The sequence below is a fragment of the Talpa europaea genome (assembly GCF_964194135.1).
Source record: "Talpa europaea genome assembly, chromosome: 5".
In the NCBI taxonomy this organism is placed as follows: domain Eukaryota; kingdom Metazoa; phylum Chordata; class Mammalia; order Eulipotyphla; family Talpidae; genus Talpa; species Talpa europaea.
In genome coordinates, this window is record NC_140071.1 from 48,971,526 (window position 1) to 48,998,171 (window position 26,646).

Here is a 26,646-nt window from a genome sequence, read left to right on the forward strand (position 1 = left end):
ATGATGTACGTTGAATTCTAGGGTGCTAATGTTTGAAGATCTGCTTACTCGATACGCCCTGAGCACCAGACAGATGCAGATGGTGGCTGCTGTCTCTGAGCAACTTTTAAAGACGAGACTCCAAACTTGGTGTTTCAAAGTCTTCCTCCTGCCCTCAGTGAAACCATGTCCTGAGCACAGCTGAGCCTCCTCCAGCCACTGGTCAATTTCAGTCCCAGGATCGGCCACGTTCCCCAAGTCACGGGGTCTTCTCCCATGCTGTTCTATCCTCTCTCTTTAGGGCTCATCTCTCTGTCACTGACTCACAGACGCCCTCTCTGACCTCCCTCACCAAGGCAATTTCCCCCTTACACATTCTTGCAGCATCTCATTCCTCTGCCTTGTAGCTCTTGTCCCAGGTACAATTTTACACACTTATATAGTGATTGCACTTGTGCTGGTGTCCCTTGTGGCTGAGACCCCAGGCGAGCAAGGGCCCATCAAGTTTTGATCACCCCTCCATCCTCAGGGCCTTGTTCAGGGTGTAGCACATTGCAGGTACTTAAGTACTGATAATTATTAAGTGAAATGATAGAATGAATGCCAGGTGAGGAGTAGGTTGTGACACCAGGGGGCTGGAGAAGGCCATGATCTTCAGAGTTCCAAACGCTTGTTTGATTTTACCCTACACGTGTATACTGTCTTTGTCTGTTCATGCTGCTATAACAAAATGCTATAGATAGGGGTGGCTTAGAAGCAACAGGAACTTATTGCTCACTTTCTGGTGGCTGGAAGTCTCAGAGTCAGGTGCCAGCATGGGCAGGGTCTGGTCAGAGCCCCTTTCCAGGTTGCATCCTGCAATTTCATTATGTTCTCATGTGGCAGAAGGGGAGGGGGAGTTCTCTGGGCTCTCTTTCAGAAGGGCACTAACCCCAGTCATGAGGACTCTGTCCTTATAACCTAATCACCTCCCATATACCCAACCTCATGCTATCACCTTGGGAGCTAGGATTTCAAGGTATGAATTTTAGGATACAGTCATGCATGGCACATGCTAACTGTGGACATGGTAAAAAGAGAAGTGTGGCATGTACATTCAGATTGGCAGCTCAGCCCCCAAGTCAGACACTCCTGGCCTGAAGGGTGGTTTTATCACTTGCTGACTCACAAACTTGGAAAAGTTTCTTCAATTGTGCTTCCTTAGTTTTCTCACATGTAAAATGGATTGATGTCAGTACCAAACTGTAGCTCCTGTGAGGCCACATGAGATAACACAGCAACACAGTTGGCTACTCAGTAAACATTACCCATGTTCTTAGTAGGAACTACCCAAGTCCTCAAAACCGTCCCCCTTCTCGATCACTATAAATTGTGTAGAGACATGGAATGTAACTTGTCAGCCAGATAATGTTTTAGAATAGTCTGATTGCTTTTATTGTGGGTTTTTTTGACATCAGTAATTCTATGGGAGTTTGGGAGGAGTGAGAATTTAAAAAGTATTTTTAACAAGTTGCCACATGAAAAGAACATTTGAAGTTGAGTTAAAAAGCAAGCAATATTTGTTCATGATATCACCAAAATAAACTTACAGAAGGAAAAAAAAAAATGACTTTCTTAGGATACAGAAGTAGGAGATTGTCCTACTCAATTTGTTCCACTCTCCCTTTCTGGGACTCTGGGTCTGTGAGGAAGCTGAGATCTGACCTCCTCCTCCATCTTGTTTGCTAAGTGAGTCTTGCTCCGTATTAAGAAGCACTGTGGGTCTGGGTGGGGGGGTGTGGGGGGTGGTGGTGGGGGGAGGATGGTCAGTTCTACTCATATCCCATGGGGAGTTGTCAGAGCTATCCCTGAATTTTGATTTATCTCCATTTGGACCTGTTTGTAACCCAAGTGCCCTAGCTGTGAAGTCATAACCCTTTGGGAGTTCTCAGCCCAAACTGGCTAATTACTAGGCTATTGCTGAACCACTTCTATCCTGAGTTCTCTAGATGGGTTTCATCCTTGAATTTGATTTGATTGCTAATGTTTTATTTTGAGTTTTTGAGAGGAGTGTATTGAATATAGTCAACAACAGAAAAAGAAGTCATTCATCGTGGTGAGTAGGAAGAATTCCAAACACCTTATCTGTGCAAGTAGAGGCAAGATTGGCATGTTCTCCAAAAGCTTCAGAATGAAAAACTAACCAAAGAGGACTGATTACTGGGATAAGTACAAAATACTAACTTGTTCCCAAATAAGTCCCCTGTTTCATTCATGCAAAAAGTGTATATATTTCAAGGAAGGAAAATATTTGATAATAGCATTTTATTGAACAGCTCTCATGTGCCAGGCACTACTGAAAGCTTTATTTGAATGATCTCATAAAACCTTCACAACACTCCCGTGATTATCACCATATCACAGACAAGGAGAGGGGGCAGAAAGGGCTCAAGTTAAGACTGCTGGTCTCACAGAAGTCAGTGGAGGAACCAGGCAGGAAACCCAGGTAGCCTGGTTCTAAAGTCCATCCTCTTTACTGTTACCTGTGTCTCCTTATCCTCTGTCTAAGAGAATTCTCCTATATATATATATTTTTAAATGTGTACACTTCTAAATACACACATCAATCTTAGCATCACTGAAAGTGTCCCAAGCATTCGTTACGCGCATCATATTGTGAGGGTTGCGTGGGCAACACCACACAGATAAACAGGAGCCGTGAAGCAGGCTACGCAATGCAGGATGCCACCGAACACGCAAGATCCTGGCCTTTTTATTGATAGAATAATCATACAGCATCAGTTATGTAGGGTAGAAGGACAAAGAGAAAAAAATGGGTGAAACTAAGAATGTGCTTATGTCATCTAGGGCCTCAGGGGGACATGAGTCTGCTGACCAGATAATTCTTATCTGCCTGGTGACCAAGTGTTGTAATCGAAACCACCCACACCCTCGGCCATGTTTCCAGTCTTATCAACAAGGCCTTCACTGATCAGCTTCTGGGGTCCCTTGTTATACATCAGTCAACAGTCCCACAGGCATTTCTGGTCATACCTCATGATGTATACCCTTCCCAGGGTGATCACGCCTTTTGTTCTTGATTGATTTGAAAGGCACATTGTAAGGTTGGGCTCCTATAACTGATTGACTGCACAGTTCTGAATTTGTATAGGAATGCAGAACTGCAGGTAACAAAAATGATGGTCAAACAGGCCGTTTAGGTCTAACAGACCCACAGTGAGGCATTATGAAGTCCACGCCACCACCCAGGAAGGATTCATAATTGAGTCACTCAACAGTTTATGGGAAAAATAAGGCCTTGAGGAACAAGTAACCATAGGAAACATTTAGCTAAATTTAGAAGGTGAAACATTCTACAGAACAAGTTATCAGCTTCTTTAATAAATTGCTGGGTTGAAAGACTGAAAAGAAAGGATAATTGTTATGGAATGCAAACCACTTACTGAAATAACAACCCAATGTCATGTTTAAAACCTGATTCAAGGAGACAAACTTTAAAATGGGGAAATTTGAATATAGAGTGAGGAATAGGTGATATTAATGAATGACTGATTTTCTTTTTTTTTTTTTTTTTTCTTTTTTTTTTTTTTTAATAGAGGCATGTTTTTCTTTCTTTCTTTATTTGTTTGTTTTGTTTTGTTTATACATGCACTGGGTACAGTCAGAAGCGCGGGAGGGTGAGAGAATTCACCAGAGCCAGAGCGGGGAGCAGAGCAGGCAGAAGGACCGAAGTACACTGCTGAGGGGAGCAGCGGGCGGCAGGAGAGGTCCGCGCGCCATGTGGGACCCTCCTCCGGTGGCCGGGGAGCAGCCGGGATCGAACCAGTGCTACAGAGGCCGCGGGCAGCCTCGCAACCCAGCGCTCAACCGCTGCGCCACCGGGGAGGCCCGAATGACTGATTTTCTTAGAAGTGGTAATGGTGTAGTGTTTTTTAAATGCCCTAGATATTATTTTCAAATATTTCAGGTGAAATGCATGATCTACGGGATAAATAGAATGAAAGAAATTTCACTCAGTTAAAATGAGAGAAGATTGGCAAAATGTTGATAATTGTTTGTCAATGAATATATAGAGTAAATCACACCATTGTTTTATATGTTTGAAAAACTTTGTGTGTGTATGTTAGATAACTGCTTACTTTCCACTATAAAATGAATATAAGCTCCTTAAGGAAAACAAGAAAATACATAAAAGAATTAGCTACATCACTATCGCTTTTAGCATGATTCGTATTTAATATATCTCTGCAGTTTTTTCTATGTACATATTTGGTTTTTACATACTTGGTGGTCATTTTGTAATTTCAAAATTTATTCTTACTTTTTCATTTCATATCTCATAGAATCTTTCATGTTATAACCTGGGCTTCATAACTAGTGGTCTGCCAGCTCTTGATGGTGGACTGAGCTCTTCTTCTTAACTCTGTTCTGGAAATCAGCCTTGATGGGAATATTTAAACTATGGAAATCAGCAAACATTACAAACCAGAGGATTTTTCTGAGAGGGTGGTTATTAATTATTTACCTACCCATCGGAGCATGTAACTATCATTTTAAATGATCACCCATAGCCTTTTAAGTAAATGCAAGTGAGTGAACAGTTATATATTTATTACACACCAGGTGCTAAGTACTTTACTCATGTCAGCTCATTTAATCCTAACAAAGGGCCTTGTCAGGTAAGTGTTATTATTTTCCATGTTTTAGAGAAGAAGAAACTAAACTGAGATAGAAAGTAGTGATGTACATTCTGCCGAGGGGGGGCGGAGCAACATGGCGGCGAGGAGACGCTGCGAGTAAGATCTCCCATTAAAAAAAGTTAATAGGGAGGAAAAGCGGCAGGTCCCAGTGAGAACTGGGACACGGAAGATAAACGGGTGACTCCAGCAAACTACCCGAAGAAGAAAGTGGCCATAAAAGAGGACCAGAAGGGAGGGAAGCGCAGAACCCTGCTCCCCTCCCCCCGCCCACAGAGGCGGCACTCTCCGACCAGCAGAGAGGAGGAAAACAACAAACCAAAACGGCCAACAAGAACAAACGACGCAGCAAGCGGGACTGTGAGTGGAAAGGAACTATTGCAGCCACCACACCCCGTGAACGGGAGCTGAGGCGAACCCTGCAGGATTCGCCGCGGCGGTGAGCGAACGGCTCCGGGCGCCATTAGAGAAGAACAAAGACCCCGAGAGACGCGCACACAGCCCAGGCTGCCGGTAAGCTTGCGCGGAAAGTGGCGCGCTCGGCGCGCTTGAAAAGCAAGTGCAGACCAGGATCGCGGCTGCGGCTGCCCAGGTCCCCGCGCCTGCAACCTAGGCTTGGGAGACGACCTAGGCTTGCGGGGAGACGCTCGGAGGTCCTCACTGAGGTGAAGGTCCCTCCCTGAGTAAGCAGGAACCAGGCGCCCAGGCACGGGAGCGGGATTCAAAAGGCGCCATTCCCGCGCCACTGAACTGGGCTACAGCCCGCGTCCTGGAACTGAGGGCTTTGGAACTGAGACCCGGGGCACGAAATTAGGGGCGTGGGTTCCCCACGACGGTGGGGCACAAGGCAGACACAGCACCCCAAAGCCGTTGAGGTGTACCCTACCATCCCCGCTCTGCTCCCTGTCCCACGGGGTGGAAAATCAGCTCCCCAAGGGCTCTAGGAGAGATCTCTGGCGCCACCTAGCGACTTGAAGCCAGCACAGGCTCCTGAAGGAGCTAGTGGCCAGCTGGGGAGTTAGCCCACACCCGGCCCCTTCCGAACAAGTAGTCTGAGCCCACAGGGAGAGCGAGCACCCACAGCCAGGGCAGACCAGGCACACAGAAGAGTGTGCCTGACACCGGACGCGCAGGGAGTGTGTCCCACATCACCATTTTAGAACAGGGACATTTCTTCAGTAAAGACTACCTGCAGAAGGCTTCCTCAGGAGCCAGAGGTGAGCGGGGGAAGTTCGCCCACGCCAGACCCCCTCTGGCCTGCAGTCCAAGCCCAGAGGGGGAGCAGGAACCCACCGCCGGGGCAGACCAGGCACACAGGGGAGTGTGTCCCCACATCGACATTTTAGGACAGGGACCTTTCTCCAGTAAAGGCTGCTTGAAACTGACAGATGACTCCTGGAGGAACCAGAGGGGAGCAGAGAAGCTCACCCAAGATGCCGGCCAGTCCCAACTACACAGTGTCCCAACGCGTACGGCAAATTAGAAAACAGACAGTAGGGAGGAGAAGAACCACACGCAACCTAGCAACTCTCCAGAGAAAAAGCACACCACAAAAAGAAAACCAGCCCCCAGACTGCAACGACAGTAACTTGGAAGAACTTCTGAGCCTTCCAGAAAGAGAATTTAAAATTGCCGTGATTAAAAAACTGACAGAAGTCATAAAGGAAAACAATGATAAGGGAAAAATAATCAACGATCAGAAGAATGAAATTGAGTCCCTAAAGAGGGAAGTAAAAGAAATGCAGGAGATCAAAGAATTAGTGGAAGAACTAAAGAATTCTGGGAAAAGCAATGAAAGCAGAATTGATGAAATGGAAGAACGAATAAGTGCTCTTGAAGACACAGAAATAAAAAGAACCAAAACAGAAAAGGAAAGAGAAGTACGAAGGAAAAAGAATGAAGAAAGACTTCGGGAACTATCTGACTCCATGAGGAAAGGAAATATAAGAGTTATAGGAATACCAGAAGGAGAGGAGAGAGAAGTAGGAACAGAGAAAATATTCAAAGAGATAATTGAAGAGAACTTCCCAAATGTGAAGAAGGAGCTGAAAATTGATATACAAGAAGCAAGAAGAACACCAAACTTCCATGACGAAAGAAAAAATACAGCAAGACACATAATAGTAAAGCTCCCAAGAATCCAGGACAAGGAAAAAATAATGAAGCTGGCAAGAGGGAAGAAACAGATAACATTCAAAGGAAAGCCAATCAGGCTGACATCAGACTTCTCCGAAGAAACACTACGGGCAAGGAGAGAGTGGAGGGACATAGTCAACAGACTCCAAGAAAACAGATGCCAACCAAGAATACTCTATCCCGCAAAGCTCTCCTTCCTCTTTGAAGAAAGAATATGGACCTTCCCAGACAAACAGAAACTCCGGAATTTCATTGCAACTAAACCCCCACTCCAAAAAATACTACAAGGAGTCCTAAAGCCAGAACCTCAGAGGGACGAATAACAATGAAAGAAGGCCAAAAAAAAAAAAGTTATTAAAAGAATAAATAAACAAAATCAAAGGAAAGACAAACACAATGGCAAATACAGATGTTAACATATCAATATTAACTCTAAATGTAAATGGACTAAACTCTTCAATAAAAATACACAGAGTTGCAGCCTGGATTAAGAAACAAAACCCAACCTTTTGCTGTCTCCAGGAAACACATTTAGCTACAAAAGATAAAAATAGGCTCAAAGTTAAAGGATGGAAAACAATCCTACAAGCAAATGGACCAAAAAAGAAAGCAGGAACAGCTATACTTATATCAGATAAAACAGATTTCAAACTCAAAAAGATAAAAAGAGACCCCAATGGTCACTACATTATGATCAAGGAGACAATACTTCAAGAAGAAATAACACTCATTAACATATACGCACCAAACAAAGGAGCACCAAAATATATCAGACAACTGTTGTCCTCTCTGAAAACAGACATCAGAGAAAACACATACATAGTGGGAGACTTCAACACACCACTATCAACAATGGATAGATCAACAAGACAAAAAATAAGTAAAGAAACCAAAGCTCTAAATAAGGACCTAGAGCAATTGGGCTTAACAGACATCTATAGAACACTAAACCCCAAAAAAACGGAGTACACATTTTTCTCAAGCGCACACGGATCATTCTCCAGGATTGATCACATACTGGGGCACAAGACAAACATCAACAGATACACCAAGATTGAAATCATACCAACCATCTTTTCTGACCATGAAGGCATCAAACTAGAAATAAACCATAAAAAGAAGGCAAGGAACTTTCCTACCTCATGGAGATTAAAAACCACACTACTGGAAGACCACTGGACTAATGAGGAGATCAAAGAAGAAATTAAAAAATTTTTTTAATTGAACGACAAGGAGGACACCAATATCCTAAATGTATGGGATGCAGCAAAAGCAGTAATAAGAGGAAAATATATAGCAATAGAAGCTCACATCAAGAAACAAGAAAGAACTCAAAGAAACAACCTAATCTCGAAGCTCAAAGATCTAGAAAAAGAACAACAAAAAAACCCCAAAACCAGTAGAAGAAAAGAAATAATAAAAACCAAAGCAGAAATAAATGAAATTGAAACTAAAAAAACAATCCAAAAGATCAATGAAACCAAGAGCTGGTTCTTTGAAAAAATCAATAAAATAGACAAACCCCTAGCCAGGCTCACAAAGGAAAAAAGGGAGAAAGCACAAATAAACAGGATCATCAATGAAAGAGGAGAAATCACAATGGACACAGCAGAAATCAAAAGAATAATCAGTAACTACTATGAACAGTTATATGGAAACAAGTTTAACAATCTAGAGGAGATGGACAAATTCCTACAACTCTACAATCACCCAAAGCTAGATAAAGAAGAAATAGAACACCTAAACAGACCAATTACAATTAGCGAAATTGAAATGGTAATCAAAAACCTCCCCAAAAACAAAAGCCCAGGACCTGATGGATTTACAAATGAATTCTACCAAACATTCAGAGACGAATTAGTGCCTATCCTTCACAAACTCTTCCAAAAAATTGAGAAGGAAGGGACAATACCAAACACGTTCTATGAAGCCAACATTACACTAATACCAAAACCGAACAAGGACAACACAAAAAAGGAAAACTACAGGCCAATCTCCCTAATGAACACTGATGCAAAAATCCTCAATAAAATTTTAGCCATCAGAATCCAACAATGTATCCATAAGATAATTCACCACGACCAAGTAGGATTCATTCCAGGGGCACAAGGATGGTTTAACATCCGAAAATCAATCAACGTTATCCAACACATCAACAAAAAGAAATATAAAAACCATATGATAATATCAATAGATGCTGAGAAAGCTTTCGACAAAGTGCAACACCCATTCATGATAAAAGCCCTTGAAATTCTTGGGATACAAGGAACATACCTCAACCTCATAAAGGCCATCTATGACAAGCCAACAGCCAGTATTATTCTCAATAGTGAAAAGCTGAAAGCAATTCCATTAAGATCTGGAACAAGACAAGGATGTCCACTCTCACCACTGCTTTTCAATATAATACTGGAAGTCCTAGCCAGGGCAATAAGACAAGAGAAAGACATCCAAGGAATCCAAATAGGAAAAGAAGAAGTCAAACTATCACTATTTGCAGACGATATGATATTATACATAGAGAACTCCAAAAACTCCACAGAAAAGCTAATTCAACTCATCAATCAGTTCAGTAAAGTGGCAGGATACAAAATCAACACGCAAAAGTCAGGAGCCTTCCTATACACAAACAATAAATCTGAAGAAGAAGAAATCAAAAAAAACATCCCTTTTGTTATTGAAACAAAAAAAATCAAATATTTGGGAATAAATCTAACAAAAGAGGTAAAGGACCTATACAAAGAAAACTATAAAACACTGTTAAAAGAAATAGAAGAAGACACAAAGAAATGGAGAGACATCCCCTGCTCGTGGATTGGAAGAATAAACATTATTAAAATGGCCATCCTTCCAAAAGCAATATACAGATTCAATGCTATTCCAATCAAAATTTCAATGTCATTCTTCAAAGAAATAGAACAATTATTGATGAAATTCATATGGAATCACAAAAAACCCCGAATAGCCAAAGCTCTCCTGAAAAAAAGAGAAGGGAATGGAGGCATCACACTCCCAGACTTCAAACTCTACTACAAAGCCATAATCATCAAAACTGCATGGTATTGGAACAAGAACAGACATACAGACCAATGGAATCGAATAGAAAATCCAGAAATAAACCCACAGATTTATGGTCAACTAATCTTTGACAAAGGAGCAAAGACTATGCATTGGAGCAAAGAAAGTTTGTTCAATAAATGGTGCTGGGAAAACTGGGTCGCTACATGCAAAAGAATGAAGCTTGACCACTACCTCACACCATACACAAAAATCAACTCAAAATGGATTAAAGAACTAGACATAAGACCTGAAACCATAAAATATATAGAAGGAAATATAGGCGAAACACTACGTGATTTGCACATCAAAGACATCTTTACAAACACATCACCCAAAGCAGTGATAGTGAAGGCAAAGATAAACAGCTGGGACTACATCAAATTAAAGAGCTTCTGCACAGCAAAAGAGACAATAACAAAAACAAAGAGAAACCCCACCAACTGGGAGAACATTTTTGCACCCAACACTCATGATAAAGGACTGATCACAAAAATCTGCAAAGAGCTGATGAGACTCAACAACAACAAAGAAAATAATCCAGTCAAAAAATGGGCAGAAGAGCTAAAAAGAAACTTCTCTGAAGAGGAAATGCAAATGGCCAACAGGCATATGAAAAAATGTTCAACATCACTTGCCATCAGGGAAATGCAAATCAAAACTACCATGAGATACCATCTTACACCAGTGAGAATGGCACATATTAAAAAAACTAGCAACAACAAATGCTGGCGAGGGTGTGGAGAAAAAGGAACTCTTCTACAATGTTGGTGGGAATGCAAACTGGTCCAACCACTGTGGAAAGCTGTGCGGAGATTTCTGGACCTACTAAACATAGAGCTTCCATATGATCCAGCAATTCCACTCCTAGGTATTTACCCAAAGGACACAGAAACATCAATTCCAAAGAACACCTGCACCCCTATGTTTATAGCAGCACTGTTTACAATAGCTAAGCTTTGGAAACAACCCAAATGCCCAAAAATAGATGACTGGATCAAGAAGATGTGGTACATATATACCATGGAATATTACTCAGCATTCAAAAAAGATAAACACATGCAATTTGCAGCAACATGGATGGTGCTGGAAGGGATCATGCTCAGTGAAATAAGCCAAAAAGAAAAAGAAAAATACCGGATGGTCTCACTCATAGCAGGAATCTAGAAAACTTAAATAAGGGACCAGGAAAATGAATAACTATAAGAAAGTGAAAATCAAAATCAACAAAAAACTATGAACCAGAGACACTTTTAGGGGGGCGGGGGCGGGAGGGGAGGGATTGGGGTCAGAATGGGGGGGCTGCAATTGTATGGGGAATATAACAATAAAATTTATTATTAAAAAAAAAAAAAGAAAGAAAGTAGTGATGTAAATTGTCCCATAGCCCCACAGATAATAAGTAATAGCAAGAGAAAGAGCTGCGATTTGAACTTGGGTCATCATACTGCACTATCTTAGCCTCCACTGTATTCTACCACTTTGTTTTTGTTTTAATTTAATTTATTTATTTTTATTTTCTTACATCGTTGTTCATTTTTGTGCAGTAATTTGTTTCTCCCCTCTATTCTGCCATTTTGTACCTCACTCTGGCTAAAAACTGGGTAACCCCACTCTGGTTCTGAAGTCACTGCCACCATTCCCTGAATCATTCAGCGTGTGGGCAGAATTGTAAAGCGAGCATCTGTCATCTTCTTCCTGCAGTCTGAGTGTGTGCCTTGGGGAGCCTGGTTCCCACCAGCAATGGGTCCAGACAATTTGTAGATGACCCTTTCTGAACACACTGCTTTCTGACAGCGAATGCACGAGCCTACTCAGCCAGCTGCTTGGCAGGCATTGCCTTCCTTGGATCACTTACAGAGTTGTAAGGGGAGGTTAAGCTGTAGGTACGGGGATGATTGTGATACACTGCAAGTTGCAAGGACCCTTGTAGAGTCAGGGGCCAGATGAACATTTGTATCTTATGGAAGGCAGGCCTCTTTCCTGCCCCAGTGGTTTGCAGTGTTTTTAGTTTCTGCCAAGGAGTCAAGAGTACTGGGCAGAATTCTATTTCTGGTGTGGCTGCTGAGCTGCTGAGTGATAACGGGGCAAGTCATTTGACCTCATAGTGATCCTATTACAGAATGGAGGCATCATAAGACCCAAGTGATTTCAGAGCACTCAGAAGCTCTTGCAGACAAGATGCTGGATGTTCATTTCAGCCACCGGCTCTGCTGTGTCAAGGCCCAGCATTCCCTTTCATGGGAGCTGGGGCATCGGGTTCCCGGCTTTGTATTCTCACATCAGAGTGATGTATGCGAGGTGAAGCAATGGGGTGGTTACTTAGATGTCCATGAGACTTGTCAGCCCAGCCGTAGATCAGGGCTCCCACGAAGCCAAGAATATACCATCTCATCAAGAAGTGAGAGAAAAGAAACATTGTCTTAGAATGAGAGGAGGTTTGATTATCAGACAACTAAAATCATCACTAAAAAAAGTTTGCTAATTAAAAACTAAATAAAATCACCACTGGAACAGAAAACATTTACATTCTCTGTATGTAAAACTTTATATCACCATAAAGAATCTACATTTACTGAGTAAGAATCAATGTGACCCTCAGTGCATCTAGGTTTGTCTTGTTTCAAATTTTCCCCCATCTCTCAAATTCTCTAACACATCAAGTGTGAGCAGGGACCCACCTAGAAGTGGAACACAACCAGTAGTGAAGCTCTGGCCCTTTTCTGACTGTGCTTCTGAGGGAGGAGATACATGAGAGAGAAAGGCAGTGAGGGAAGGAAAGACAGTCATTTGCAGGGAAAGACAGTCATTTGCATTTAACAATCCCTGGCCTCCCTAGACTCAGACTCTCTCAAGCACCTTTGATCCAAGGGAAAAAAAGACTGGATGCTTCTGTGATTCCAGTTACTCCTCAGGTAGAGGTGCTGTGGAGGACTGAGTGAGACCTGTGTGCCTACTGAGAAGTGGAGAAGAGGATTGGGGTGAAAGATGCATCTCTCCTAGCCTCCCCTGTGGCTACCATCAGTCAGTAGAAAGAAAATGTAAGTGGAAAATGGACAAATTAGGTCTATATTGTCGCTTTATCTTTAGGTATTTGAAATCATGTGTAATCTCTGTAATCAGATGCATTTCTTTTATACCCCCTCTATGCCTAATAACACATGTGGGCACTTTCTGAGGCTCATTTTCCGCCCTGGTACTTTCACATGAAGAGGAAATATTCTGAAGACAATAACATTATATTTGCCATTTCTTTTATAATGGATGATTTAAAGACCAAGCCTGAGCTCGCCTACATTGCAGTGATAAATTTCATGATTTTGCATGTCTGCTCTGCCATCTTGTTCTCACCTGGGCCGGCACACCAATCTTCTTATTGTGTCCACCACATGACACTCTCAGACAGCATGATGCTGACACATGGCTAGTTTTCACTAGAGGACTCAGAGGCCAGGGTCATGCATTAGTCATAATTGGCAGGGTGACATTTAACAACTGCTAATGGCCTCAGGTCTTCAGGACTCAGTGACTCACACCCTGACCTCTGCCCTCTAGCAAACCTGTTTTTGTGTTTGATGGCTATATTGGTGCAACTCACTCAGAGAGCACATCATGGTATTGGCCTGTGAATTTTAATAGCACACTGGGTCTTGTTCCATACTACTGTTAGTGTTCTCTGGGCTCAACATTGTCGTGCTTCATGGAATTTAATTTAACTCAAAACTACTGGCTCTAGGCTTGGCCCAGGGGGATGGCCCATCCAACCACTAGGACTAAGGGAATTTTTAGTCAAGGCTGAAGGCACAGGCACACCAGGCAGAAGAAGAATAATCCTTTAACTACTTCTGGAGAATCAAAGCATCAGAGACCTTCTGGAAAAAGGGAAGTTCTTTTATGAGTACGACATCTGATGAGCATCTAAAGTATTAATGGTGCACCCAGCAGGTCACTAGGTCAGTCTGTCTCCATTAGCCTAAGAGTATTAACTTGGCGTCAGAGCATAAAGTTCTGATTGGATACAGTGATTTTTCTTCTTTCCCTTTGAATGGAAGAGTATTATCATCTGGAGGTAGAATCCATCCTCTATTTGCTGACTAGTCTCCCCTCTAGGAACTCAGTCCATCAGGTTTCTGTCTACCACAGTAGCATTCATACATTTTTTTTTTTTTTACCTCAACTATACACTGCAACTTGGCACAGATACCACACACACACTTGAAATAAAAGTTTTGAAACCATGTCCTGACGATACCGACATTTCAGGTTTTCAGGCCTAGTCTCCCAGCCAGGAACAGATTCCAGGCTGCAGGGGCAACGCTGAGTCCTAGCCACTAGACCACCACCGGTTGGTGTCTCATGAAGCCGCAGCAGGAACTTTGCTGACACTCAGGCAAGCAAGAGAGAAGAGGCAGATTTGTTCAGAGAAAGAAGAAAGTTTATTGAGGCGAAAAGGAACAGAAATAAAGTGAGACTCCCAGGCTGGTGGACCGAGGTCAAGGAGGGGCAAGGAAGCCGAAGTGGAGTTGTGCCTCAGGGGATAGCTTCTTTCCCTCATTATTTTAAAGCTCCACCAGTCTCTTTGTGATTGGTTAGTTCTGGGGGGTCCCGCTCACTGCCTAAATGTCTCTGTGCCCAGAACTAAGTCTCAGTGTCCCAGCCCTTGTCTTTTTTCTTTATCGTCCTTGTCCAGGAATGTCCTGTTGCTCCTAGTCCTGTGATGTTTGATTAGTCCCCTTTGTAATTTGTTGCCCTTATCTCTGGAGCCTTAACTCTCCCAGAGTCCCTGTACTGCCCTTGCAGCTGCCTGATTGTCCCTAACAGGCCCTAGGACTCACTGATAACTTCCCATTTCATTCCTTTCTCCCTTTTCCCTTCCACATCCTCCTCCTCCTTCTCCACCACCAGCACCAGCTCCTCCTCTTCCTTTTTAATACTGGTCAAGACCACTAAATTGATTTTGTGACTAACAAATGGATGGCCACTCATGCCTTGAAAAGCACTAGCCATATGTTTTCCTTATCTTCTGGGTTTTATTATTTCTTCTGCAAATTTTTAGATTTGTCAGTTACTTGAAAACAATTCAGAATTGTCAATTATTTAAAATTCTACAAAAGATTCCTCAAAATATCTCAATATTTGATTTCATCTTTGCCACTTCATTTCTTGCCATTACTGTAAAAGAAACACTGAAAAGAATGACACCAAAATACTAGCAGATTCTGTCTCTAAGGTGAGGTACAGTAATTTTTAGGTCTATATTTTCAAATACCTTATGTATTATTTGTTTAAAAATAGAAGAAACTTTAAAAAGATCAATGCTATCCTTAATTAAGAGGTAACTATTAGGGCCTCCTGGTGGCGCAAGGGGATTACCACAGTACTGAGAAGTTTTCCCGCAGCCTCTACAGCATGAATTCGATCCCTGTCTAGCCAGGGAGCAACCCACATGGCACAGCAGACCTCTCTTGGCTCTCCTGCTGCTCCCCTCAGCACTGTATTTCAGTCAGTCTGACTGTTCTGTTCCCCACTCTGTCGCTGGTGAATCCTCTGACCTCCTCCCCCAATGTACTCTGGCCTGTACCCCAGTTTTTGTATGCATAAATGGATGGATCTTTAAAAAAAAAGAGTTAACTATTATAGAAAACTTAATAAAGGAGGTGAAGGGCATATAATGATAATTCTTAGATATTGTTAAAAGAAATAGAAGGCATAACAAAAAATAAAAAGTTATTTCCGTTTATGGGTTGGAAGAGTTAAGATTGTTAAAATGACCATCTCACCCAAAAGCAATTTATAGACTCAATGCAATCCCTAACAAAGATCTGATTACATTCTTAAAAAAAACCAGAACAAACATTATTGAAATTCATATGGAACCACAACCCAAAATAACCAAAGCAATTCTGATGAAAAAGAGAAAGAGTGGCTATATCACTCTCCCAGACTTCAAGCTATACCACAAAGTTTCAAAACAGACAGATATACTAAAGGAATAGAATTGAGAGTCTTGAAATAAACCTGCACACGCATGGATAGTTAATCCACGACAAAGTCAACAGTATTTATTGGAGAAAAGAGAGTCTCTCCAGCAAATAGTATTGGGAAAACTCAACAGCCTCCGCCACATGCAAAAGAATGAAACTACATCACCATCTCACACTTTATACTAAAATTAAAATGAAATAAAGATATGCATGTAAGGGCCTCCCCGGTGGTGCAGCGGTTGAGCGCTGGGCTACAAAGCTCTGCAGCGCCCGTTCCATCCCCTGCCACCAGCGAGGGTCCCACATGGCACGCAGACCTCTCCTGCCGCCCGCTGCTCCCTTCAGCAGTGTACTTTGTTATTCTGTCTGTTCTGTTCCCCGCTCTGGCTCTGGTGAATTCTCTCACCCTCCAGCGCTTCTGACTGTACCCAGTGCTTATATAAATAAATAAATAAATCTTTAAAAACAAAAAAAAAAGACATGCATGTAAGACCCGAAATGAATAGAATACGTTAAAGAAAACAGGCAAAACACTCCAAGAAGACTTCAGTAATGTTTTTGTGACTTTGTACTCTAACTGCAGGAGGAACAAAAATGAATATAAACAAACAGGACTACATCAAATTAAAATCCTTCTGCATAGCAAAATAAAATATTGTTAAGATGAAAAGACACACTACTGAATGGAAGAAAATATTTGCACACCATACATCTGACAAGGGGCTGATATGCATGTCTAGAAACAACTCATATAATTCAACAAAAAGAAAGCAAAAACTTAGTCAAAAAATGAGCACAACTAAATAGGCATTTCTCCAAAGAAGACATGCAGAGGACCAATAGACACATCACCAGGGAAATGCAAATCAAAACCACAGTGAGATACCATCTCACAGCTTGAAAAGACCAGAAATGAGCATTGACAAGGGTGTAAGAAATAAGCCTTGCACACTGTTGGTAGGAAAGTAGACTTGTTCAGCCCATATGAAAAACAGTATGGAGGTTTCTCAAAATACTAAAGTTAGATCTACCATATGATTCAGCAATTTGACCCCTACATGTATACTTGAAGGATACAAAATCACTAATTTGAAGAGATATATGTATTCCTATATTCATTGCAGCACTATTTACAATAAGTTATGGAAACCACCTAATGCCAAGGACAGATGAGTGGATTAGGAGGATGTGGTGTATATACACAATAGACTACTACTCAGCTATAGAAAAAGATGTACACTTGCCATTTGCAGCAACGTGGATGGTGTTAAGGGAAATAAATCAAAAGAAGAGAGGAATACTAGATGGTTTCACTTATATGTGGAATATAGACAAAAAAATGAAGGGGTCAGACAAATCCAAACTCACAACAAACCCTAGACATGTACTATGGAATTGAGGCTAATGAAAAAGGAGGGGGAAAGCAAAATGAGATGGAGGCACAGAGGACTCTGGGTGCCTTGGTGGTGGGTTGGTGTGGTGACATACGTCTGAGGTGTGAACCTGTGTCTCTGAGTCACATACAGTGCTATAAACCAGTGTAATCTCAATTTGACTACTAGAGTCAAAAATTAACTACGAGGGCTTTTAAAGTACTTTTAAATTCAAATATTCTTATTAATTTTTACTTCCTTTTTAAGTCATTTGAAAAGTTTGCAAATCAAACCCAATTATCAGCATTTGAAAGATATCACTGTTTTGTGGTATTCTTTATTCTCACTGTTCAACTCCCACAGCTTTAAATACACACACACACACATTTAAACAGTGAGCTAATATCAATCATTGAGAATAATTTTGTTAGCTATGGTAGAAACAAATGGTAGGAAGTTACTGCTCTTAAGTCTCATATAAGTTGACAGATCACTTGTGCAAATGATCTCAGCAAATTTCCATTCCCCAAAAGTAATAAATTATCCTGGTGTTTATTCTTTGTCAGATCTAGCTAGACCAATTTGTTGCTTATACTTGAACATTAGAAGTAATTATTTTTAAAAACATTAGAATTATTTATTATTATTATTTTTCTTTTGCATAGAAGAACTGGGGTGTAGGCTAGAGGTGCCAGGGAGAGGGAGGAGAAAATTCACCAGAGACGGAGTGGGGCGCGAGACAGGAGAGGTCTGTGGTGCCATATGTGGGTTAGCTCCCTGACTGGGGATTGAACTCAGGCCATAGTGGTGATAGTGCTGATACTTAACCCCAGGCCACTGGGGAGCCCCAGAATTAATGTTTTTTATAATTAGATATCATTTCTTTAATGTAATTTAGTCTTTGTAGTTTTGTATTATACCTAACTGCTACTGACTTCAATTTCCATATAGTAGTTTGTACATTTCTTTATTGTTTGAGGAAGTTACAGCACTCAGGGCTTCCGTCAAAATAAAGGGATAAACTATATATAACCTCTTGAGTATTATGAAATCATGTTGAATTACCAACCTACAAAACCATCTTGTATCTTCTCACCATGCTCTAAACATCTCCTCAGGGAGCAATATAGAGGCCTCAAAAGAAAGAAGTAGGCGAACGCATAGGGTGGTCCCCTTCCAGAACAGGTGTGCCGTCTTCATTCACCCACTCCCTTTTCATGTGGCGCGCTCTCTTACTGCCTTTTAAACCTCCGAAGCTCTCTGTTCTCCAGTTCTGGCTGCAAATGCAGTTTCTTGAGCCCGCAGAGAGTCAGTCCACAAAAATCATCTTTCACCCATCTTTGCCAACCTCAGAATTTACCAGTTGACATCATAACTAAATAATAAACTAATTTAGTGAGGATACAGAATGGGAATGAGGATGTTTCCAAGTAGAAATTTTCATTTTCATTTTATTTTCCAAGTAGAATTTTTTAAATTTATTTTAAAAATATTTATTTATTTATGTATATAAGAACTGGGGTACAGGCCAGACGTGTGGGAGGGGGTGAGAGGGCTCACCAGAGACAGAGTGGGGAGCAGAACAGGCTGATCTACCGAAATACACTGCTGAGCGGAGCAGTGGGCGAGACAGGAGAGGTCTGCTGTGCCATGTGGGTCACCTCCCTGGCTGGGGATCAAACTCGTGCTGCAGTGGCTGCGGGTAGTTTTGTAGTGCTGAGTCTTAACTCCTTATGCCACCAGGGAGGCCTCTAAGTAAAATTTTTAAATAGAATCATCCGTTTTCTTATTTGAACCTCCCCACTTTGGCCCCACTGATCTGTGTGGCTGGATACTCAGCTCCATCGTGCTCTTTCTCCTGCCTCATCTCTGTGTATTTTTCTCAGTTCTCAAGCTTTAGGGACAGTTTCTTCTACGATGCATGTCTATCAGTTTCATTCCCATTATCTCAGTGTTTAGCTTAAGTAAAGAAAATATTGGTATTTTAGTTGAACACACACGAGATGTTAAATGAGATTTGGCAGCTATTAAAGTTGCATGGGAGTGTATTGTGTTTGGGTTTTATGAGGTTGTCTTCCCCATGCACAAATTACTGATGCCATCTAGCTCTCATAACCAAGCAAAGACCTTAGAGGAAAGCTGATAATTAATTAGAGCTTAGTTTTTTTAGACAGGCACAGTGCCCCCAAATAATCAGAAGAAAGATTACAATGACTGACAAATTCAAAAGGCCTCCTTTCTGTCCATTTCCTAAGCTCTCCAAATAATTCCACATCTTGAATCTGCCCACATTTTTAGTCTCCCCACTGTGCACTCAATCCCTTGCCTTCTCTCTTGCTTAAAATATCATACTAGGAGTTCTCCCTACTTCTCCTACATCATTTTTACTTCTGTACCAATTTCATCAACATACAAACAGACATTCATTCATATCTCCCATATTTAAAAATGCTCTCTTACCCTCACTTCTGCCTTCAACATTGCCCTAATTTTTTCCTTTTCTTCACAAGAAAATTCCTTAAAAGAACAAGTCTACTTCTTTGGGCCTCCCTGGTGGCACAAGGGGTTAAGACGCAACCTATGAAGTTATCTGCAGCCACTGCTGCACGAGTTCGATCCCCAGCCAGAGAGCTACCCACATGGCGCAGCAGACCTCTCCTGACTAGCCTGTTGCTCCCCTCAGCAGTGTGTTTCAGTTGATCTTCCTGTTCTGTTCCCCACTCTGTATCTGGTGAATTCTCTCACCACCCATACCTCTGGCCTGTACCCCAACTCTTGTATGCATAAATATCTTGAAAAAAAAGAACAAGTCTACTACCTCAAGTTTCTCTGGACCCCACTTTAATCCGTTTCATCTCCAAAAATTCGCTAACACTACCTTTCTCAAAGTGACCAATGATCTCTACATTTCAAAATCTAATTGTTATTTCTCACTCTTCATGCACCTGCCCTGTCACCAGCATTTAACAAGCAGATCACTTAAAATACTCCTTCTTTTCATTGTTTTTTTCTCCCCGTGCATCTTCTCAATCTCTTTTGCTGTTTTCTTCTCACCTCTCCGATCCATAGATGTTGGGGACTCCAGGGCTCAGATCTCAGTCCTCTTTCACCATTTTCACTCATTCTAGATGATCTTAGTGGGTCTCATTGCTTTAAATACCAGCGATATGTGTATGATTCCTACATTTAATCTCCAGTCCAGACCTGTACTCTGAACTCCAGGCCTGTGCATTTAGATAGTATACACATCTCAAATTTGACAGAGTGGAATGAACTCTGGTCATGCCCACTGAACCAGCTGCTCCTGCTATGGGAGCATATATATTTTTGAATTAATGTTTTTGGATACACACACAGGAGAGGAATTGCTGATCACATGGAAGTTCTATTTTTATCAAAAACTTCTTTTAGAACAAGGAACTCCCTCAAATAATATAGCACTGGAGTTTCTAGAAACCCATTGTATTATTTAATAGAACAATTGATGCCATAATAGGTACATTTATTTACTTCTTTCATCATTTATTGTGTGCCCAGTACTGATTATCACCTATTCTGCCTCCTGTGCTAGAAGTCCTGGACTGCACTTCTCCATTAATCTTGTTAGAGAGGTAATGTGATATTGTGAAAATGAATAAATGCTATTAGATATATGATATTAGCCAAATTCCTTCAAGTCTCTGCATTAGTGTCTTATAAAATAGGCATATGGATGGTGGCAGACTATGCATCCCAAAAACACACCACTTTGACCTAGCGATTATTTAGTGCTAAAGGCAACTGAAAAACAGCAGGTGCCAAAGGACATTATAATCACCGCTCTTCATCCTGAAATTAGGAGATAAAAATGTCCTTGTGGAAGATGTCCTCCCCACACTGAGTAGCATCTCATCATCCAGGATGAGAAGTTGAGACCAACAGAATCCTACACAAACAGACTTTGTTAAAATAATTCTTGTCTGGCCTCCCCGGGGGTGCAGCAGGTTGAGTGCAGCACTGTGAAGCTGTCTGCAGCCTCTGCAGCGTGGGTTCGATTCCTGGCTGGCCAGGGAGCAACCCACATGGCACAGCAGACCTCTCCTGTCTTGCCCGCTGCTCCCCTCAGCAGTGTATTCCGTCTATCTGTCTGTTCTGTTCCCTACTCTGCCTCTGGTGAATCCTCTCACCCTCCCAGACATCTGGCCTGTACTCCAGCTGTTGTATAAATAAAAAATAAATCTTTAAAAAAAATAATTCTTGTCTCTCTTCAGCCTTTCCAGAGAGCTGAGTCATTTTTCCGCAACCTCTCTGTGTGCCATCTAATATAAAAGTTTATGGATTTCTGCATTCTGTGGGTCTTCATGTCCTAATAAGTGCTCCCCTGTCATGTAAAACTTACATAAACGTGTGTGCCTTTCTCCTGTTAATCTGTCTGATGTCAGTTTAATTCTCAGACTCAATCAAAAACATCTGAAAGGGATAGAGATAAAATGTCCCTCAGAGAACTGTAGTGACACCCGGAGGGGGGCCACTCTTGAAACTTACATAACTTATAAACTAGTTACCTCAATATAAACTTATTAAATTTTTAAAAAATAAAGTTAAAAAAAAGAACAGAGGTGATGGCCCCACTCCAATGCCTCTGGAACCTTCACTTAGATGGAGATGAGGTCCGGCTCTTCCTCTGTGGAGCAGGGACTGGCTCAGCAGGGGGTGGGAGCCTGCCCATTTCTGTCCAACACGGATCCCTCTGAGCCCAGTCCACCCCCTGTTGGGTTGGCCTAGAATTTATCAGCTATGCCTTGTGGCCTGATTCTCTCCCTGACAGTCCATTCCTTTTTTTTTTTTTTCTTTCAGTCATTCCAGGTGTTACTATCCAATAATCTACCATCTGCTTATCAGAAGATCCAAACTGACACAGTTATTCTGTAAATTCAATGAGACATCTTCCAGAACTACCTCAGAGTTCAGTTTTCTTTAAAGTTCATCTTGCAGTCTTCCTGCTGACAATGTAATAGGAATGTGAATAATCCCAAACTGTGAATAATCTAGAAACCACTGAGATTAAGGTCTAGGCTACCGATCTAGATCTTAATCTAGGTTAGTTAGCTTTAAGTATCAGTGTGCCAAAGTTGCTCAGAGAATATACTGAAAGGGACACAGATTTCTCGCCCTGACTCTAAAATGGAAACATCAAAATCTTTCCAAATCTCCTTCCGGTAATTTGATGGACTAATTTGATGCTAAATTGTGAACTTCTGCCAAATATTAGCAAATTAGTAGGATGATTTCTAGTGCTTAAACAAGAATGCCTTATTCAGGATTCAGCAGAAATGTGGCCATTATATAAACCCCACTACAGAGAACAGTGGCCTTTAATCAAGGAAAGGGACCCTCCTCTCCACCCCCATGTGCATGGAAGAGACAGACTATAGCACAGAGAGCTGCAAGAATCTGCAGTGGCCTGATGTGTGGCACTAAGCCACATGGGCTTTATTGGGGCCTGGCACCCTCTGAACCCCAGGAGTGTTAGCAAATTGAAGTCCTCCTGGGGGGTTCTTTCATTTAACCAGCTAGAACTGGTTTTCTCTTTCAAATTTCCACTGAGGATGAAAGGAGTGGGCAGGAATCAATTGAATTTGTTTTGTGGTAAAAGTTTCTACCAGGAAATGACTGCTTTGGGTTCCCACCAGCATCAGTAGGAGGGTTAATTAAATCATTGTCCTGCTGGCTGGCTTTTAGAGACTGGATGCCTTTAATCAGCAAGGCAGTTTCCAAAGTTTTCAGCTGAAAACAAAGTTAAGGTGCTCTTTGCCCCACTCTCTAATGGTGTCCCAACTCAAGGTTATTAACCTTCTATGCCCACAGACTAGGTTCACATCAGAGGAACATGCATTAGGAGAAAGGAATTAGCTGCACGATTGCCTTCAAAGCCTGATTGAAAGCCATTGACTTTTTCCACCTCAGTTCCTGTGCATTAAAACAGTTCCTCTGGTAAGAGCTGACTCAGGAAATCTGGGGGTGTTTCCCAATGGTGACAGGTTATGCCTTGTTTGGGGAAACTCAGCCACCAATTGGACACGTGATATCTCTTGGTTATATTGTCACTGATTTGTATTTATTTGTCCTCCAAATAAGTAAGAGATATGCAGAGGCCTCTGGTGGTAATGTCCACCAAAATGGTTTTAATCTAGAAAAGTTTCTTCTCTTATCAATATGAAACAGAATCATGTAAGCTTTTCTTGAAAAGACTTGTAAAAAAGGCAATAAGAAAATGGTACATCAGATACAATATGCTGCAATGTTTCTCATTTTGTAAGAAAAGTTTAAATGACAGGGCCACACGTTAGAACAGAGCAGGACACTTAGTGGCCAGTTGCATTAATGACTGGCAGCAAGAAGTTCAGCGTATCCCATTGTATTCTCTCCCATGGCTTCTGTACCTAAGCACTACTACCTTGTTGTCTTAAACAACACAAATTTATTTTCTTACAGTTCTGTAAGTCAGAAGTCTGAAATGGGTCTCACAGGGCTAAAACCAACATGTTGGCAGATATTATTACTTCTGGGGGATCTGGCACAGCATCCGCTTCCTTGCTTTTTCCAGCTTCTAGAGGCTTCCTGAATTCCTTGGCTCTTTGCCCCCAGATAGCAATCCCCCTGCTCTAACCTTCGCTTCTGTTGTCACAGCTCCTTTTCTGGGTCTCCTGCTTCCTTCGTTCCCTTGTAAGGACCCTTATTGGCCCACCAGATAATCCAGGAAAATCTCCCGCATTGCAAAATCCTTAATATAATCGTATCTGCTAAGTCCCTTTGCCGTGTGATGTTACATATTCACAATTCTAGGAAAATAACATGGACATCTTTGGGGAACCCTTACTCTGCCTACCACACCTATTAAGGGAATTGCTGCTTTCCCCTCTCAATATTAGAGTTGTTTCAAATTCCTTTTACTATGGGAAGGCAACATAGCGATGTAAGTATGGTCCCCCAGAGACATAGAGTCCCATCTTCCACTGTCACGTGCAGTTTTCTATTACTCAGGCAATGGGCATTTTAAAGGACCGTAAAGATAACGGTACCTCGAGTTTGAACAGATTGTCTCTCAGCACAGCTCTGAGAGAGGTAAAATAGCAGTTTCATAATTGGTAAGGGCAGCAGGGTATTGGGAGGGCAGAGCAGGGTAGGAGGTTGGTGGGTTGGAAGAGTAACTTAGCCTCCCAGTAGAATTCTCAGCCCTTATGTCTCCTGGGTTTCTCAGTGATTTGGAAAACCCTGCTAGGCAGGAGTCTGTCAGACTTGAAAAGTAGCAGCTTCCTTAAGTGTCCTTCCCACTGCAAAGCCGAGATAGGCCAGGGACTCAGAGAAAGGATGTGGGAAAATTGAAGGAGCATGAGGCTTGGGGTTCCAATCTCTGTTCTATGTGGCCTAGAGCACATTTCTGAGCCTTGTCGTTTTCATCTGTAAAATGAAAATACTATCTACCCCTTGGGGCTGATGTGAAGGTCAGAAACAATATAGATAGAGTTTATAGTACATGGTTGTCTCCAGCTAAGTGCCCAAAACATCTAAGTGCTGTTGTTGCTACAGAAAGTAGCAACTTTCCTGCCAGTCTTCCTGACTGGCAGGAAAGGCTGGCAGGAAAATGTCACCTGCTTGGTATTTATCACTTGTTACAACCACTGGACATTTAACCAGGTGAGGGAACTTGAGAGCAAGCGTGAGGAAAAATGACTCTCTTTCTCATTCCCTGTGATCCTCCCTACCCAGACGCCCTCTGGAGGAAAAGTCTGGGAATTTCCTCCTTAGGCTCTTTGGGAAACAATTGAACACAGAAACCCTTTCAGGCTTGAGGAAGTTAAAAGTTTAGCCAGCAGAGAGGCAATTTGGTTCTTCAGACTACTGATTGAATTGTTCTTATTTTATTCTCTCCCAGCAAATTTTGAAGAGGCCCCAGATGTACTTTGAGGGTCTTTAAGCTTATTCCCAGAGAGTATTACCTGTCAGTTCTTATTTTAATTGGCTAACAGCTAAAAAATAGAATTTGTGGAACAACTTCTAGTAAAAATCACATCCGTTTCTCCTTTTGTCTTACAGACCAGAAATAGGATACAACTATTACTTTCCTCGGGAAATGCTTATATTGTATGTACATGAGTTGTTAGACTTTCAGATTCAGAGCCATTACATCACTTCATAACATATGCCCAAGGTGGGAAATACGGTCCTTACTCATCTTTAGAAAAGATGTTTTGGACTATATAGAAGATGGAATGGGGGTGGTGTTCTGTGTGCTTTGAGAGAGAATCCAAGTTATCTAGGGGGGGAGAAGACAGTGCTTGGGGAAGCAGAGGGATGGGCAGGAGACAGAGGTGTGGACCTAATGATTAATGAGTCAATAAGGCCACATGCATGGATAGAGCAGAGGTACCTCTAAGACAAGAAGTCATCAGCTTGGTGAATTTGCTGCTACTATTTTTAAATATAACTGTCCCAAATATGAGTCACATTGGTAAGAAATTGAATGCTTTGCCTTACCTACAGGGGGTTAATAGCTTTATTACCTATAGAAATAGAACTTAATTGAGGAAAAGGAACTGCTGCTTCAAACAGATGCATTCAGATAACCCTCATTTCATAGAGTAATAATATTTACATACATATTAGCTTTTTTTTTTAGTGTTCCCCTTTCCCTACTTTCCTTGGCATTCCTTTATTGATTATGTAATTTCTTAAATTGAAAGTCAAGTTCTATGTTAAATATCTACTTAAAATACCTAATTAGGATAATCAAAAACAGAACACTTTTTCTCTATTTACCTTTCCCCCAAAATGTACGTATATCTTCAAGCACAGAATTCTAAATTCTACAGGGGTAACAGTATGGATGGATCTAGTGAATGCTTGGTGAAATAAACCAGACAAGGAAAAACTAATCATACGATATTGCTCATGAGCAGCACAGAGAGAAACCAAACAAGCAGATGAACAAAATAAAACAGAAACAAACTTTCAGATTATAAGACAATTAGTGGCTAACAGAAGGGATGGGGGAGGGGGAGGGTAAATATGGTTAAGGGAACAACTGTATAGTGAAAGAAAGAATTGGATTTTCCCAAGTGAAATTAATGTAGTATATTTACATTGATTTTTAATGATGCACACATGGAAGTTATATCTAAAGTATTAGATATATATAATGAGTGTGTGTGTGTGTGTGTGTGTGTGCAACAAAATCTGCAAGAATAGAATCTTTAGACCATTTTGTGATGTAATCTGGGCACCTATGACAGCACATAGTAGGCACTCTAGGCACTCAGTAATCATACATTATATCAAGGATTGAATGCATTTAAGAAAGCATTTATATTTCATCACTTCAGTTGGTGTTGAGTGAACCTGAGGTTGTAGGTCTATAGTTTCTTCTTTTTACCATCTAAA